Here is a 17,517-nt window from a genome sequence, read left to right on the forward strand (position 1 = left end):
AAAAAACACCCCAGCCGGCCCTGAGTGATAGCTACTTCCTCAGCTTTTCCACTTCATTGATGGTTATGTGAGTTAAAACAACGAGCTTAATGGAGACTCTGAGCCCTCGGGGGACTAATCATAGCCACGTGACTTCCTCCGGGGCTTCCATGAAAATAACTCCATTACAATGGCCTGTGATATTAATATCGGCTTTGGGAAAGTCAGGCTTGGGATCCGCAGGGACGGCTCAGCATGAGCAAACAAAGAGGAATGCATGGCATTCGAGGGAGTGAAGCAGGCAAAGAGAAAAGAAGAAACAGAGCAAAAAGAGAAAGAAAATAGTGAGACCATTGTGTTGAGTGATAGCATATTGCACAGTCATGATGTTCTTTTGTGAGCTTCTGCAGTATATTATTCAGAGCTAAAATTAAACATGTAGTTTCCATCTTATGCATCACTTGTGCAGCTCACTTCCTTTCAAACGTTACAGATTTAAATGTTTGCAACGTTGTGGTGAAATGCTGTTATCTATTTATGTGGAAAGCATCAAAACACGTCTGGCAGTTGTTTTAGCTGAACTTTATCTAAGTTCCACTTACGCCAATTATAATTTTACTGTATTATTTCTATAGTGAGCCTCTGCTGTAGTTTACCCTTGTCTGTTGGCATCGTAGCAGCAATGGTTTTTAGATGCTTCCGGGTCCGAAAGATTAAGCCTATGCAGAAGTGATTTAAACTGCATGGTTACTAATGGCCAGTAGGGGGCAACTAATGTGGCTGCAAATAGAAGTTAATCGTGTAAAACAAGACTTAACTTTCAGAGCTGAAAACTGAAGCCAAAACTGCAGTTCCTCTAGATACCACTTGATGGCTGGCTAAAAAAACAAGTCATTCCCCATAGACTTGCATGGTAAAACGGCATTAAGACGGATATTAAACCCTGGTACATAAAAGCTGTTGCGGCCTCTATGCATAGACAATCAGATGCTTGAATTTTTTATAATTTCTCTACCAGAATTTAGTGGAACGGCCACTTGGATTGACAGATGTGTCAACACAAGCAGCTGGAGCCACCTAGAAGTCATTAATTTGGACCTCTTTCTTCAGCTTTGTGTCTGTGAATTGCATCTGTACACTTTATTAATGCAGTTTGCTAACCAGCAAGCTAGCTGGCAAGTTGGTACTCCACCCTGTCATTCATTTAAGGTAACATCTGGCCTCAAAAAATAAATTTGACAGTGGCCAAAATGCTTAGCAGCAAAACCAGTCAGTAACATTTAACTTATTGAGGCAAAAAGTTATCCAGACCCACCCGGCACATGTGAAAAAGTAATTACTCCCTTAACCCAATGCCACCCTTGGCAGCAAGAACCGGAAACAAGCCTTTGCAGTAACTGGCAATCAATCTTTGACATGGCTGTGGAGGAGTTTTGATTCTCTTGTCTTTGCAGAATTGTTTTAAATCAGCCAAACTAAAGGATTGTTAACAATGACCAGCCTGTTTAAGGTCATGCCACAGGATCTCAATCAGATCTAAGTTTGGACTTTGAATAGACCACGCCAAAATCTTCACCTTTTTTTCATAACCATTCAGTGGTGCTGGTGTGTTTCAGATCATCACTGCTTTAGCTTCAGGACAGAAACTGATGGCCGCTACTTCAGAGATCAAAACTTATCGCTCCAGTTATGGCTGAGCCCCCGAAGCAGAAAAAAAAAAAACAAAACCCAGACCATCACTCTGCCAACACCTGATGCCAACACTGCCAACCTGAAGTATGATTGTTGATGTTTTTATTGAAATGCTGTAGTAGTTTTATACCAGGTATAAAGGGACTCAATCCTCAGAAAGAAAACTTTTATCTCACCAGTCCTCAGAATATTTTCTCAAAAGTCTTAGGGGTCATCAAGATGTTTGAGAAAAAAGAGCCTTCTTGATCAGCAATGATTTTTATCCTGAAACTAAGTCGTTGGATGCTATTTTTGCTATTATAAACACTGACCTCAAGTGAGCCCTTCAGATGTTGTTGGGGAGTCTTTTGTCACCACCTGGATGAGTTGTCACTGTGCTCTTCAAGTAATTTTGATAGTTGGAAGGTTCACAAAGTTTTCTCCGTTTGTGGATAATGGCTCATACCATGGTTAGCTGGAGCCCCAAAGCAATAGACATTGTGAAAAGGGCTTTGTAACCTTTTCCAGAATGATAGATGTCAGTGACATCATTTCTCAGCTGTTTCTTTAGATCCTGGCATGATGTTTCTTTGTCAGGCTTCAACGTCTAAATCATTGACTTTGACATTTTGCATAGGGTTAGTCAGGTTTGGATTCCTTTTCTATAATAAGAAAATAAATTATCATTAAAAAACTGCAGTTTGCATTTACTCAGGTATTCATTATCTGATATGTATTGGATTTAAAACATTTAAGTCTAACAAATATGCAAAAGAAATCACGTCAGAGGGAAATGGTTTTTCACAGCATTGGAGATCATAAGATTCACATTTTGTTGACATAAATTAGATATTGCAAATTTAAAAATTCTACAATGCTTTTATAAGGCTTTATGAGTCCATAGGTTCCAAATATAGGCCATTTTAGCCCATTTGCAGATGTTTGCTAGGCAGCACGATGACATCATAATGTTGGATAAAGCCACGTTTGGTTGCTGATCTTGAAGTTTGTGGACAGAGATGTGGTCTGTTATAGTAAGGTGTGTTTAATGGCTAAAGGGAACAGTAAGCTTATATTATATTTTAGGCCATTTCTAAAAACATCTTTAAAATATGGGAATCTCAACAGGCTGTAGCAAACTGGTCGAAACGCTGCATTTGTTACCATTAAATCGCACATATGAAGGCTGACATGTTAATGTTGATATGTGACTGTCAACTTTATTAGATGGTATCGAAGCAGGAGAGAGACGGGGTACGTTTCAAAAACCTGTCAGAAAATCCCTGAAAAAGATTTTATGGCCACGTCTTCTTTTAGCACTTTCTTCCCTGTAAACCTGCGATGCTCTCAGTCTGTCGTGAACAAAGGCATAAGCTGACTGCCAGCTGCATTCAGAACAATTAAACCTCAGCGATCACAGCAAATAGTCGCCCACCTCAGAGTTTAATACCCACCGAAGACTCCCCGACCTCCTCCATTTCCTCCCATTCAAGCTCGACACGTGCGTTAGCTCATCTCACCACACGGCACATCTTATAGAGCAGCTGAACTCTTGTATAAGTCATCACTTGTAAAGAAATACTCGAGTTCAGCGCATCGTACGCCAGCCACTTTTTCCCCCAGTCCCTCCTGTTGTGGGAGATTTATTGAATAGAATAACACTGGCTTCATTTTTACTCCTGCTTTTATGAATATATATATTGTTTTAACAGTGCCTTTAAATCCCTCCTACACTTCTGTTAGGGTCATAGCTCGGCCTTCATCTGCGTTCAGATTCAGTATTATGAAATATTTCAAACATTATCATAAGTTATTTATCCTGGCTGTACCCCTACACTTTCAGCTCAAAATGATGAGGACTAACTATTGTAAGTTTTACGAATAAATCATTTACAATTTGGCAGTCAGTAAATGCAAAATCATTAATTAAATAATTACTTTGACAAAGTCACAGAAATATTAAATAATAGTAAGCAGCTTTTTTCAAGATTAAATGATAAACGTTAGCAGATTACTGCCTTCAGTATGTTTAGATTTGCAGCTTTTCTCTGTTCGATATAAATGAATGCCTTTGTAGTTTTCATGTAAAGCTGGATTTGTATTTTTGTCAAAAAAGGTGCCATCAAATAAGCATTCAAGTCATAAATCTTTTAGCTGTTGGTCAGAAAAAAACCTCTTAACCATTAACTTACATGTCATATATCATGTAATAATAATAATCTCTAAGAATTTGTGACAGATACATTTTTTATTAGTTTAAATAGAGAATTTCTGTAATAATTGAGAAATTGGACATTAGAATATACAGCACTGAATTGTAACAAAATTGAACTAAAACTGACAGAAATGAAAACTTTACTCCAACTTATTTTATAAAATTGTCACGGTTCTGGGTCAGTTTCTACCCAGTATTTTGAGTTCATAATGTTTTGGTTTAATTTTCCATCAGGGATTGTTTTCTTGTTCTCTTGTTGTGTTGATGATGTCGATTATGTTTATTATTAGAGTTTCATGTTTAGGATTTGCTCTTCGGTTGTGTCTGCTTAGTATGTCTAGTTCCATGTGTCATTTTCTGTCTGTCTCTCAATGTCGAGTCTGCGTCTTAGTGTGATGGTTTCTTGTTCCTGTTCTATTGTGAAGGTCTGTGTCTCATGTGAGTGTGTTCAGTTTTACCTCTCGTCCCGTTAATGATTCCCAGCTGTGTCTCCCACCTGTGTGTAATCTCCCTGTGATTTTCTGAGTGTATTTAAGTCATGTCTTCTGTCTTTGTAGTTGCTGGTCCGTCTGTGTTTCCACCATGTTTCGTCTGTGTGTTCCCTGCCGTCACCATCTTGTACCGTCGTCCACCTTGCTTCATGTTTGAGTTCCGGTTCGTATTCAGTAGTTTAGTTGTCTCCAGTATAGTTTAGTGTGATCTCTGTTTCCGTTTTTCCACTGGCGCATTGTGTTAAATAAACCACCTTCACTCCTCCACTACTGCCTGCGATTGGATCCTCATTTATTATTTTATACGGCTCATCTCACTCGCCGTGACAGTACGGACCAGCCAGATATGGATCCAGCGGCATTCAGCCCACCCAGGGAGCTTCAGGAGGCCGTTATCGACTCTGTTTCTATATTAATTAACCAGTGGTTAGAGCATGAGGGAGAAACCTCTCTTTACGCCGTGGAAGCCGACCTACAACACCTTGTTTCCAGTTACCCCTGGTTATTGGACTCACTGCACCCGCTCGTACAGAATTTCATTCTCCACGAACTACACCTCCACCCCCCCGCCACTACTGCTCGCCCACTCGCTTCAACGGAGGACGTGCCCTCCGTACCGCCGGATGAGGAGTTACCTGGCCCGTCGGAGCCGTCTCCACGGAGGAAGCGACGTTCGCGCCGCCGGCGCGGCACCCCACAGCCGGAGTTCAGAATGTCAGAGCAGCCGGCTGTGGTGAGTGAAAGGGACACTTTTGTTGACTCTGTTGCTTCTGTGACTGTTGTTTCTGGGGCAATTTTTTGTGTTTCTACTGAGGATAACAATGATTTCTCACGCATGGCCATAGCTTCTAAGACTGCCGGTTCTGAACCCTCGTTCCATGTTTATGACCGTGTCCGCTCCATTGTCCCATCCTCACTTCCATCCCAGTCAAATGCCAGGCCTGTAACGCTGCCCTCAGTTCAGTCAGCAGCCGCGCTGCCCTCAGTTCAGTCAGCAGCCGCGCTGCCCTCAGTTCAGTCAGCAGCCGCGCTGCCCTCAGTTCAGTCAGCAGCCGCGCTGCCCTCAGTTCAGTCAGCAGCCGCGCTGCCCTCAGTTCAGTCAGCAGCCGCGCTGCCCTCAGTTCAGTCAGCAGCCGCGCTGCCCTCAGTTCAGTCAGCAGCCGCGCTGCCCTCAGTTCAGTCAGCAGCCGCGCTGCCCTCAGTTCAGTCAGCAGCCGCGCTGCCCTCAGTTCAGTCAGCCGCCGCGCTGCCCTCAGTTCAGTCAGCCGCCGCGCTGCCCTCAGTTCAGTCAGCCGCCGCGCTGCCCTCAGTTCAGTCAGCCGCCGCGCTGCCCTCAGTTCAGTCAGCCGCCGCGCTGCCCTCAGTTCAGTCAGCCGCCGCGCTGCCCTCAGTTCAGTCAGCCGCCGCGCTGCCCTCAGTTCAGTCAGCCGCCGCGCTGCCCTCAGTTCAGTCAGCCGCCGCGCTGCCCTCAGTTCAGTCAGCCGCCGCGCTGCCCTCAGTTCAGTCAGCCGCCGCGCTGCCCTCAGTTCAGTCAGCCGCCGCGCTGCCCTCAGTTCAGTCAGCCGCCGCGCTGCCCTCAGTTCAGTCAGCCGCCGCGCTGCCCTCAGTTCAGTCAGCCGCCGCGCTGCCCTCAGTTCAGTCAGCCGCCGCGCTGCCCTCAGTTCAGTCAGCCGCCGCGCTGCCCTCAGTTCAGTCAGCCGCTTCACCATCTATTACGTCTCTGCTACTTGTAGCTCAGTCGCCACTAGCTCAGCAGCCTCATTACAAGCAGGGAACACACTTCATGCAAACTTTAGCTGGTTCACTTAAGCTGCCCGTCTCAGAGACAGTTGCTCCCTCTAGGGCCTCCCCAGAGGCTGGGTGTCAGCCACCAGCCAACTCTGGACCCCTAGAGGTCAAGACGCCAGCACCAGCAGCTTCACTAGAGGACTTTACTGAGCAGTCTCAGCCGTCATCCCCTGCTGAGAGCTCCAGTGAGTTCACCCCTCTGCCCCTGTCCTCTGCTGGAGGACCAGAGGGGTCCATTCAGCCGTCTATCTCAGCTGGAGGGCCGGAGGAGCCCGTCCAGCCTCACGCCAAGTCAGCTGGAGGGCCCGAGTCGCCCGTCCAGCCTCAGGTTTCGTCAGCTGGGGGTTCGGGAGAACCCAGCCAGCCTCAGGTGTCGTCTGCTGGAGGGCCCGAGTCGCCCGTCCAGCCTCAGGTGTCGTCTGCTGGAGGGCCCGAGTCGCCCGTCCAGCCTCAGGTGTCGTCTGCTGGAGGGCCCGAGTCGCCCGTCCAGCCTCAGGTGTCGTCTGCTGGAGGGCCCGAGTCGCCCGTCCAGCCTCAGGTGTCGTCTGCTGGAGGGCCCGAGTCGCCCGTCCAGCCTCAGGTGTCGTCTGCTGGAGGGCCCGAGTCGCCCGTCCAGCCTCGAGTGTCATCTGCTGGTGGGTCTGAGGAGCCCACCCAGCACCACGCCTCATCTGCTGGGGGTCCTGGAGGACCCAGCAAGCACATCCTCACGTCTGCTGACGGTCCGGGGAAGTTTGTTCAGCCACCACCTGCTGAATCATCCCCTGTGTCTCCTACACCGTTGCCTGCATCCACATCACCTCCTGCAGCATCACCGCCGTCAGGTTCCGCAGCCGTCCCGCTGCCGTCAGGTTCCGCAGCCGTCCCGCTGCCGTCAGGTTCCGCAGCCGTCCCGCTGCCGTCAGGTTCCGCAGCCGTCCCGCTGCCGTCAGGTTCCGCAGCCGTCCCGCTGCCGTCTTCATCCACGCCTGGTCCAGCCTCTGTGCCTTCATCCACGCCTGGTCCAGCCTCTGTGCCTTCATCCACGTCTGGTCCAGCCTCTGCGGTTTCGCCTTCGTCTGGTCCAGCCTCTGCGGCTTCGCCTTCGTCAGAGCCCGCTCGGCCTGTTCTGCCTCGCCTCCGGCGGCCATTTTCCAGGCCTCTGGGTTGGCATCATGGCCATTGTGGACGGCCTCCGGAAAGGGTTCGTTGCCGCCGCTGGCCTCGCGGCCGACCTCCGGACCTGCTCTGTGGCCACCGTTGCCGTGTGCACGGTCGGCCCCCGGAACTGTTTGCCCGTCGCCGTCGTTGCCGTGTGCACGGTCGGCCCCCGGAACTGTTTGCTCGTCTCCGCCGTTGCCGTGTGCACGGTCGGCCCCCGGAACTGTTTGCCCGTCGCCGCCGTTGCCGTGTGCACGGTCGGCCCCCGGAACTGTTTGCTCGTCGCCGCCGTTGCCGTGTGCACGGTCGGCCCCCGGAACTGTTTGCTCGTCGCCGCCGTTGCCGTGTGCACGGTCGGCCCCCGGAACTGTTTGCCCGTCGCCGCCGTTGCCGTGTGCACGGTCGGCCCCCGGAACTGTTTGCTCGTCGCCGCCGTTGCCGTGTGCACGGTCGGCCCCCGGAACTGTTTGCCCGTCGCCGCCGTTGCCGTGTGCACGGTCGGCCCCCGGAACTGTTTGCCCGTCGCCGCCGTTGCCGTGTGCACGGTCGGCCCCCGGAACTGTTTGCTCGTCGTTGCCGTGTGCACGGTCAGCCCCCGGAACTGTTTGCTCGTCGCCGCCGTTGCCGTGTGCACGGTCGGCCCCCTGAACTGTTTTGGCTCTTGTGTTGTCGACCCCCAGACTTTCCTGTGGACTCTTGAATAGTCTTGTTTTGTGTTGACCTGTTTTTTTTGGTTTGGTCTGAACTGTTGTGCTCCTTGTTTTTTGTTTTGGTCCCTCCTTCCTGGACCCCCTCCGCCCGCCCTGGTCTGATGCTCGGTTTTGTTGTTCTGTTTTCTGTTTAGGGCTGTCGGGGGCCAGCCCTTGGAGGGGGGGTACTGTCACGGTTCTGGGTCAGTTTCTACCCAGTATTTTGAGTTCATAATGTTTTGGTTTAATTTTCCATCAGGGATTGTTTTCTTGTTCTCTTGTTGTGTTGATGATGTCGATTATGTTTATTATTAGGGTTTCATGTTTAGGATTTGCTCTTCGGTTGTGTCTGCTTAGTATGTCTAGTTCCATGTGTCATTTTCTGTCTGTCTCTCAATGTCGAGTCTGCGTCTTAGTGTGATGGTTTCTTGTTCCTGTTTTATTGTGAAGGTCTGTGTCTCATGTGAGTGTGTTCAGTTTTACCTCTCGTCCCGTTAATGATTCCCAGCTGTGTCTCCCACCTGTGTGTAATCTCCCTGTGATTTTCTGAGTGTATTTAAGTCATGTCTTCTGTCTTTGTAGTTGCTGGTCCGTCTGTGTGTCGTCATGGTGTTTCCACCATGTTTCGTCTGTGTGTTCCCTGCCGTCACCATCTTGTACCGTCGTCCACCTTGCTTCATGTTTGAGTTCCGGTTCGTATTCAGTAGTTTAGTTGTCTCCAGTATAGTTTAGTGTGATCTCTGTTTCCGTTTTTCCACTGGCGCATTGTGTTAAATAAACCACCTTCACTCCTCCACTACTGCCTGCGATTGGATCCTCATTTATTATTTTATACGGCTCATCTCACTCGCCGTGACAAAAATCTTTTCCTCCTTTTATTCGTATAACCTTCCAAGTAGAAGTGGAATTCCTGAAACTTTTCTATTGTGGCGCTGAACGTGAGATACAGGCATCAGAAACCCCGAGTGTTGTTTTAGGAAGAGGTTCATCACTTACATACAATATATTAAAAACATGCTTCTTATTTGACTATATGATTCAGCCAGTAGCTTTAGGTCTATCAGCCCTTCTCACTTAAAAATGCCTAACAAATAACTGAAAATCTACTGGGTTTTTAAAATTAATAGTAATTAGAATTACAGTGAGTGGGGGAATAAATTTGCAAGCAGATTTAGGAATATCCAGCAGCGTACTTACACCACAAGTAGTGATATGGCTTTCACATCTTTCAAGTGAAATATTAGATGGCAGTAGCCAAGCCAAAGAAAAGGTCCTCCTCCAGGGTCCAAATAATTATAAGAGTGCCATAACAGATCAAACATTATTTCCTTGACCTTGTCTCCAGCTTGAGGAACAGCTCAGACTTTTTTTGGCTGAAAGCTCAGGGAGCAAAACTCTCTCTGTCTGCAGGAGCACTTACTGCACGGACCTGACGTTTACACAGGATTAGAGATTCATTCGCCATTAAGTAAATGACCCTCTGCTGGCCAGGAGCAACACTTCTCAGGCTGTTTAGATTCTGTGGAACAGAATTCGCAAAAGGATTACTTTAGAGCATATATCAGTTGTTTTGGCAAAGTCAGAGAGGTTTGTACGGCACTAATTCTTGCGTTTTAGTGTCAACTACCTGACAGAATACTATTTTCCAACACTGACAACACAAGCTGGAATAAGTTGGATTTTAAGATTTCTGATACATACATTTTATACCAAAACAAACTTCTTTTTTTATTTTAAAAAGAAGAATGGGTGGAAAAATATTAATCAGCGGCAGTAAGTGAGACCTACCACATAAAGCAGCCCCGGAGACTGTGTGCAATTTCAAAAAAGGTTTCCAGGCATCTTGAAAGTCGATACAAGATCTACTTTTACCTCACTGAATCTATTCAAGTATTATCAAGGATAACATGATATGCTAGAGCCCTAATGTACACACCTTAGAGATATGTTAAAGTATTTATTTATTTATTTTTGGGTGTGTTTTCCTTGTCTGTATTGAACAAAAATTACATTTTTTTTATATGTTTTTCCCCAAGTTACTGAATTTTCCTAATGGTTTAAAATTCCAGTATCGTGCCAACCCTATTACAACCCTCATGGTTTATATAAATGCATTTTAAAAATTGTTGGTGCACTTCCTTTTGCCCATTCCAAAGCTATCGCCAGAAATACAAAGATTGTTTGACTGAGTTAAATGCACATACAGCATCATAAAACTGCAACACATTCTTCCATTCTTATCTTGTGTGTCCCATTTGACCTTTGTTAGTCCTTCGTTTATCAGCCTTTCTCCACACCTGACACAATTAAATGCAGTATAACTAACATTTGGCTAGCATAACCATGTTGGTATAAGATGTAAGATAAGGATATTATGTACAGTAGCTTTAGATAGGCTCTGTTTATTTGAAATAAAAACTGGTGGGATCATTTCCCCTGTGCTCCATTACCCAGTCTGAATAACTGTATGATTCGGCATGTCATTAGGTATGCATTTCATCCACATTTAGGTAATTTCGTATTTTAGAGAACAATGAGTTCTTTGGCTGCACAGCACATCTGAGAAAACAGCCATTGTGTTTTTTTAGGGCCATTTTAATTCAATCTAAGGAAGTCAAAGCAGGGTGATAAAAGACAACATCTTTATATTTTCAGTTCATGATGCAATATATTGCCGTGTCTCTTTTATGTTCGAAAGATGAAACAATTATCAAACAAGTGAGTAAAAAAAAAGTAGTAGTTTGCTTGGAGCACAGCCGCAGGTCCTTTGTGTTTTTTGTTGAGTCAGTTGCCTCGGGCTTTCCTGTCAGGTGTGGCCTCATCAGCTCTACTGGATGTAATGACTTAATTTCGGGAAATGCAGTAAGTAAAGAATCCTATACTCCTAATTGTTGAGCTTTTCCTTCTTAGAAAGTTTGTACTGTGAGAATATAATGTGCTGCTGTAATGCACACTGCTACATACCACTTAGCTGAATTGTCGCTTTTGGCCTACAGACAATCACACCTTCTGCTGCTTCACCCAGAAGTTTTTTAGACCATTGAGGGAAGGATCAAGCTTAACCTAGTCAACTGCTTACAGCTGGATGAAATCTTCCAGATTACTGTAGATATATAGAGCCCATTTTTTAACCTTATACCTTCTGCAACACCAAGTAATTGTGCCTGCAAATGATGGGCTTATATAACTGCTATAACAGCTGGAGGCAATTTTGAAAGCAGAGACAGGATGCACTAAACAGTAGACACAATAAATCAGTTAAATAAGTTTAATCCAGTTTTTTTCTATTTGGACAGGGTTGTTTTCTGTTCATTAGCCTAAACAAAGATGCGAAGCCAGTATAATTGGGTTACCATAATACTTTTCAATGGAAGAATCAAAGAAGATATTAAAAATACTCATCATAAAGTTCAATACGTCATTTGTTATCTCTTGTTTTTGTCTGAAAAACATTCAGAAAATATTGAGTTATTCTTAAATAAAACCAGAGGGAATTCTAAGCTATCTGTCCTGTTTGCTTGGTGATTAAGCCGCAATGAATCAGCTCCAGCCAAACTTCATGAAAACTCATAGCGAGGTGGTGGTGGGGCGGGGGACCACCTTATTAAATTTTAACCATGTGACATTCACAGTGACATGGAGGACCAAGCGAATAAGGTCCCAATCACACAGGCCTAGAGACCAGTCTGCAACCACCTGGCAGCCACCCATCATGAGAGTTGTGAGCAGAGATGGGCAGTAACGCGTTACTGTAATCCGATTACTTTGTTCAAGTAATGAGTAATGTAAGGGATTAATATTGCAAAAAAAAAAAGTAATTAGATTATTGTTGCTTTCCCATAAGCACACTGTGTTACTGTGTTATTAAACCGCCGTGATTTTGTTTGTGAGTGTCTCATGACAATGACATAAATGTGTGCAACATGCGTGGCAGCAACAGACATGTGTAGATCAACAATGGATAATACGGAGTGCGTTAGTGATGTGCAGATCGATACCGAAATATCGATTCCTCCAATACCAGTCATTTATGTTCTAGAATCGATTCTCACATTAAAATATCGATATTTTTTTAGTAATTTAGGGTAAATTTGTAGTTTATCTTTAACAGGAACACAGTGGAAAGAAACTATATAATTCAGATTGTCTACTTTTGAAGGAACTACTTCCTTTTCCGCATTTCATCATCATGTGCGAAATACGGCTGTATAAATGTGTCGCAGCCCCTTAGTGTGCGCACTCACAACAATGGCTGAGCGTAATTGGAGTCATGTGCGGACATATTTTACCTACACAAACAGCCGAGATGTGGTTTGCGATATATGTAGCAAGACAGTGAGGTGTTGTGGCAACACCACTAACCTCGTCAAACATCTTACAGTAAATTATATCACAGAATATGACGAGTGTATGTTGACGCGAACTGAAGAGGAGGAGTGGACAGGGAGAGGTGCTGCTAGGGCGAGACAGACGGCTCTAAGGGAGTCCTTTAGTGCTGCAGGCAGGCAACATGTTCAAATAGCGCACAACTTCAGTTTTTTTTATTTCTATATGATAATTCTGCATTATTTAAGCAATAAGAACAAGTAATCTGATGTCCCGTAATCATTATGAAGCTGTAATTTGAGATACAATAAAAGATACACTAAATAAAATACGTTTTTGTACAAAGTATCGGTATCGGATCAGTATCGCCGATACACTTTTTAGTTTGTAAAAAGTGACAAAAACATTAGCATCCGCTGTACACTCTGCGTGGGAAGAAAACTTCTTTCTACAGCAAGAAATTAAACTTCAAATCTGAGCAGGCACCTAGTAAGCTCCCACGGGAATGTGAAATTCACAGAGAAACCTCCGGATCCCCCCACTGACATGATCACTGTGTGCAAACCTCCACCCGCCCCACCCCTGCTAAACAGGTGAAAATAGATTCAGTGCCGCTGAATCTTTGATTTTATTTATTTTTTGCTGTTTTACTTGCAACTATTTTAAAGAGTGAGTATAAACACAAAACAATATTTTATTTTATATGCTGGAATATGTAGAAAATAGGTTTAAATGTTAAACAATTTCTTCAAGTCAAAGACTTTTTATGTAATTTAATTTTGCTTAATGCAATGTGCTCAAAATTTAAAAATAAATAAATAAAACAATTATTAAAAAGAGGCTTTCCATTTGATTCAATTTTATATGATGGATTATGCATTTAAAAAAGAATTGGGCTGAAAGGTCTATTGCTTTATTACATATTTAGGTTGTGTTTAATGTTTTTTTAAAAGTAACTAAATAACTAATTACTTTTGAAAATAAGTAATCAGTAAAGTAACAAGATTACTTTTTTGAAGTAAGTAATCAGTAATTAGTAACTAATTACTTTTTTCAAGTAACTTGACCAACACTGGTTGTGAGTGTTTGCTGGAGATGGAAAATGACTGCCAACGTCTCAGTTGTGCAGACCCTGGAAATTCACCTGTCCCTAGTTTTATTTCTATGCGATGCTAATGAGCTTAGCATAGAGATACTTGGTCCACACACACTGACCTATTTCTTTGAATGCTTGGCCATATTTAACATGACCATCTGCCTTCGTAGCCCTCGTCCTGGTCAAAAACAGACCATATTTAATTAACATTTTCTGGCTGTTACCTTTATTTTTTTGAGAAATGACTAAACCTGCACACGGAATTTCACAATCGACATCATGCTGTTGGGAAGTCAAATAAATAACTGACCCAGTGTGCCAAAAATGGACACGAACATCCCTGTACTTTAAACTGCAGTTGTTATTTTTAAAATGTGGCACAACATTAACTGGGTTAGATTTTCTGCAGTAAGAGAAATATTTAAGGCATTTCCTTTGTGTTTTGATGTATTTGAGTTTGTTTATTTCAACTTCATATTTGTGGCTGTGTAAAAAAAAATCTCACCACTATAAAATGTTTTATATCAGCCCGTTCTCACTCCCGAGGCGTAACATGCCGACGTTTTGTCACGTCCCGCGGCGTTCCTGGGGAACGCGAAAGGAGACCTTCGGCGTTCTTATGGTACGCGGTGGGTTATGGCCGAAACCCAGTGCAATGACGCTCCCGCGGTAATAGACGTTCCAGCCCTGTATTCCAGCCCTAAACCTAACCTTATCCCTAGCCCTAACCATAACCTTTTTCCTGAGCTTAACCATGACTTAAATGATGTTAAATAGCGTGTTTCTAAGCGATTTGAAGAAAAAGAGCGAGCATGTGTAGATTGAGTCCATACGGTTCTCATATTTCCTCATTTTTCCGAGGTCGTCATTTAGGAACGTGGTGGGTAGCCGAAAACGTAATATGTTGACGATTTGTCACCTAGCGTAAAATGTTACCCTTCGGGAGTGAGAACGTGTTGTTTATATCTACAAATGCAAACCGAGTCAGTAAGACTGTTCAGCAAACAGCGTCTCGATGTTCTGTTTAGCATGTGGCTTCCACACCTCCATCATCACTCCAGCCACCTGTCAGCTGAGCACCATCAGCATCTCAGCTTGGCTCACAAATAACCTCCTCATTCACTGGGGATGTGACAGATGCATGCTTTAATGTTGATGCAATATGCATAGTTGTTCCATGCAGGCTTGCGATTATTCGGTGTTCAATACTAGCAGCAAAGGCTCTGGAGGAAAGTCGGAGATTGCAGCTTTGCTGTGGTGAGTGATTTAGGATGGAGCTAAGGCTCACTCTATTTCTTCCTTTTTCTTTTCTTCTTCTTTTTTTTTTTGAAATGAGACCTCTCTTGTGCCACCCTTTAGAGTTGAGGGTTTAATTGTCAGGAAGGGGATAGATTTATTTGCCTATAAATTACACTAGTTTTCTGTGGTAGGACTGGAAGCATAATGTAATCTGCACATGTGCGAGGGTGTGGATGATTTTACTGCTCAAACTCACATCATCCTAGCAGCAGACCTAGCATGCATTTGCTTTAATTTTAGCATATTAACACAACACAAAAAGGTAGAATCTATATGCTTGTCAGTTACTTTGAAAAAGAATCTACTTTATTAAGAGCAGTAACTCAAACTTTATCATGTCTCAATAATTCACCTTACTGGGTGACTCACTCTCTCCTGGTACAATAAACGTCTTTATCCTTCAATGTTTTCAGCGCTCAAAACTTCCCAAAATTTATAACATTTAACATTTCCCAGTAATTACAGCAAAGAGAGCAAGAGGTTTGATTGATGCTCCATTTCAAAGTGAGCTGCGGCCGTTCGCCAGGGTTTTTGAAATAACCTTTTTTTTTTTGCCTGCAAATTGGTTTTCCTCCCCCGACCTTCAAGAGTCGCCACTCGGCATCACGAGGAAGCTTCTGTAGGGAGCCATAACTGCCGCCTAAGGCCTTCTAAATCCTCCATTTGATGGCCTGAGGATTCAGCAAGAGGATCTGAAAGGGATGAAAAGAAGAAAAGTGCTCATCCCTAAGAAAACAAAGAGCATTTCCTTCCTCATGTCAGGAGGAAAAAAGAGGAAAAAGAAAAAAATCGAAACAGATAATAATTCATCATTGGCTTTTACCGTTCCTTGACAATACATAACTCACTCTGACCATGATTTCCCTTTCCCCATCGTACCCACCTCCATTATGGCTTGTTTTAATAACCTTATTATGGGCAGTTCTACACTGTTCAGTAAAAAGGTTTACACTTTGAACTGTGATCCATGATATGACTAACATATTTTTATAATATGACTATGAATTATATCGTAATGGAATGACACAGAAAAGAGCCCAGAAGATCACACAGTATGAGTAATGAAATGACTCACCTCAACCTAAAATCCCCCAAACGATGACTTTGGACTTCTTTCAATTGTTTTGTTCCTCTTCTAATATTCAACCGATGTTGATGGAGGTCATTATCAAAGTTTTAGCAGCAAGTCAATGTAGCTGACAGGCATGACATATGAGTTGATGCTGTAACCTGTCTCAAGACAATTATTAAGCATCAGTGCCATATGGCAACTCAATTTTGGAAGCTCCACTAGATTCCTGAAGGGTGTCTGGTACTGTCATTGCTCATCCTACAGCGAGGAGACTGCATCCTCCTCGGCTTCTATTCCTGATGGACAATATGGAATTGGCTGAACATATAACCTGGCAAAGAGACGGATAGATACATAACTGAATGCACACGTTATATTCATACCCTGCTCAGAGTCACCAATATTTATATCTAAAACCTCAGCAAATGGTTGAGCCATAAATCAAAAATTTGAAACAATGGTAGCATTTACTACCACTTTCGTAGAGATGAACTTCACTGGCAGTATCCTTTGGAAACTGGAGCTATAAATTTTATTACTATTAAATGTTTCTAAAGGGAGTTGACAAATAGTTGAATGGAGTTGATTTTCCCCTCCTGCTCTTGGCAAGGCCGAGCGGAGGAAAATTCCCGGTCTTGAAAAGAGCACAGCAAAAAATGCTCTCATATTAGTGCTGCCAATCCATTCATCTTGATGCTGTTTGAGTGTAATTTAAGCCTTTTTAAAACAGCGTCTGAAAATACAATGTGCTTAAGGGCAGTTGAGAGCGTTTTATGAGCACAATAAAATTGTCACTGCATATGGATTAGATGGATGTTGATATATGGGTTTGATGTTTTTCATGTGCATGGGTGTTTACAGCTGAGTTTTAATGTCTGCTGCTGAAGGACTAACTGTAGGTGGAAATGACTCAGATTAAACCCGATTCACATTAATCATAACCTTGTATTAAATTTTTTTTTAAAAATTAAAAAAAAACCCAGCAGTGTGCCTAAATATGCATTTGGGTGTAAATATTAATTCTTAAAATCCAAATTTGGACTTTAAAGTTTAGATACTATTTAGCTATTTCCTGGGAAATGTCTAATCATCATGTAGCGAATTTAGAAGACATTTGGATATTAAACTGGTGGGTCCATACTCTGCAATGGAAGCTAAATCTGATGTAATGCATTTAAAGTTAAACACACACAACAGCAAATGTTTAAGGAAAGGATTATAGCGTGCTTGCTCCAAGATAAGCTGCAAAAGGAACCTCCCGGGCTAACTAGCTACTTAGCCTAAGAAAAGCATTAAATTTTAAAGGCTTGCAACATTCTAGCTAACTAAATTGAAATTTAATGCTGGACGTTAACCCTAAAGTCCCATCCAAGACTAAGCAGCTCTCCCCAGTTTGCACTCAAACCCAGTAACCCACCCAGTAATATTATATTTGTCAATCTGTTGGGTTGGCCCTCTTTGTCAAAACCTCTTTTGTCACAGGATATACACTCAGAACTTAAAAAGGAACAAATGCATTATTTAAAAAACTATTGACTACCTAATAGTGACACACAATTTACTGTTTCTTATATGCCAGATATTGCTTTGTTATAAAAAACATTAATTTTGAAACCATGCCAAAAGATTAGATCACTAATGGGTAGCTATATGAAGAGTCCACTGCTCACTATTCAGGAGGGGATTTCTATTTTGTTTTGTTTTATATTGTTTTATTTATTTCCTTGGAAATTGAACTATTTAGCAGATAA

The sequence above is a fragment of the Neolamprologus multifasciatus genome, chromosome 15 (assembly GCF_963576455.1).
Source record: "Neolamprologus multifasciatus chromosome 15, fNeoMul1.2, whole genome shotgun sequence".
NCBI lineage: Eukaryota > Metazoa > Chordata > Actinopteri > Cichliformes > Cichlidae > Neolamprologus > Neolamprologus multifasciatus.